General features: G+C 41.9%; 1 pseudogene; it reads left to right on the plus strand.

The window, feature by feature from the left end:
* The first annotated feature begins 224 nt into the window (after nucleotides 1-224).
* On the plus strand, nucleotides 225-1415 carry LOC131749023 (5-azacytidine-induced protein 2 pseudogene; annotated as a pseudogene).
* The last annotated feature ends 378 nt before the right edge of the window (nucleotides 1416-1793 follow it).

The raw sequence follows: 1793 nt of genomic DNA on the forward strand, positions 1-1793 counted from the left end.
GCCTCCAGGGCCGCAGCCGACTGGCTGGCCTTGCCGGCCTTGGTGCCGCCGAGGTGGGAGAAACGGCGGTCCCTCCGTGGCGTTCCCGGAGTGGCTGCTTTCGCCGGGGAAGCGGCGCTGTCTTCGAGGAAACCGGAAGCCCCCGGTGACCAGGTTTGGTTTTGGTCCATTTCCAAACACTGGGGAATTGAAACTCAACGGCTCTGGGGGCGGCCCTAGGAGCCTGTGTGCGGGCTGTCATGGATGCACTGGTAGATGATGATATCTGCATTCTGAATCATGAAAAAGCCCATAGGAGAGATACAGTGACTCCAGTCTCAATGTATTCAGGAGATGAATCTGTTGCTTCACATTTTGCCCTTGTCACTGCATATGAAGACATCAAAAAAGGACTTAAGGATTCAGAGAAAGAGAACTCTTTCTTTAAAAAAAAGAATAAGATTTTAGGAAGAAAAGCTTATAGGAGCTCGAAGGGATGAAGAAACAAATTATGTGGGATGAGAACAAATATATAAGGCCTACCATGCATATTGAGAGGTTTGCATTGATAGAGTTAATCTGAAGAGCAAATTGGATAAAATGAATAAAGACAACTCTGAACCTTTGAAAGTACTGAATGAACAGCTACAATCTAAAGAAGAACTCCTCCAGCGGAGGACAGAGATGGAAACTCAGCAGGTGATAAGAAATTTAAATCCACCTGCATCAAACTGGGGGGTGGAAAAGTTGAGCTGTGACCTGAAGATCTTGTTTGGAACAAGAACTGGAACTGATGAGGGAAGAATGTAGAGATCTCAAAATAGAGCTACAAAATTCCAAACAAACGGATCCATCTCAGGAAGACAGTCTGAAGAGCAGAGATCTCCAAAGACTAAGCATTTCAAGTGATAATATGCAAAGTGCATACTGGGAACTGAACAGAGAAATGTCTAATTTACATCTGGTGACTCAAGTACAAGCTGAACTTAAGAAAGCTGAAAACCCCAGCTGCAATCAGGAAAGCTTGCAGCCCAGCAGGACGCATGGAAGACCTTGGGAAAGACAGCACAAAACTGCACTTGCCAAATTTTACTGCAATGTACAAAAGACACGCCCCTCTCTCACCAAATGGCACAACTCTTTGTCATGCCATGTCTTCCCCTTTACCAGGAGATGTAAAGGTTTTATCAGAGAAAGCAGTTCTCCAGTCATGGACAGATCATGAGCGATCCATTCCTCATGACGGCACAAACTTTCAGGAACACAACTCTTATGGCAGAAATTCTCTGGAAGATAATTCTTGGGTATTCCCAAGCCCTCCTAAATCAAGTGAGACATCATTTGGGGAAACTAAAAATAAACCTTTCCCTTTATCCAACCTGCCACCACTGCATTACTTGGATCAACATAATCAGAACTGCCATTATAAAAATTAATTCTGAAGAGATTCATGATGTTCTCAGGAGGTTGCTGTGTCTCCCTCAGTGGTTTTCTTGGGAAATCATTAACAAACTGAAAGCAGATTTTGATTAAACTTTTGCAGAGTTCTTCAGTATTTACATTTGCACATAATGTACCATATTACATAGTTGATTTTTCAGTATGAAACAACACCCTCCAGCTCAGAACCAGAATCAGTTATGTGTTACTAATTAATAAATTAACAAACCTAAGGTGTTTCAAAAAAAAAAAAGGAAATGAAATAGTGATACATGCTACAACATGAACAAGCTTTGAAAACATTATGTCAATGAAAGAAGTTGCAAAAGTTACCAGATACTATATGATTTCATTCATATGAAAGCCCAGAATAG

Source organism: Kogia breviceps, chromosome X, assembly GCF_026419965.1.
Source record: "Kogia breviceps isolate mKogBre1 chromosome X, mKogBre1 haplotype 1, whole genome shotgun sequence".
NCBI classification, from domain to species: Eukaryota; Metazoa; Chordata; class Mammalia; order Artiodactyla; family Physeteridae; genus Kogia; species Kogia breviceps.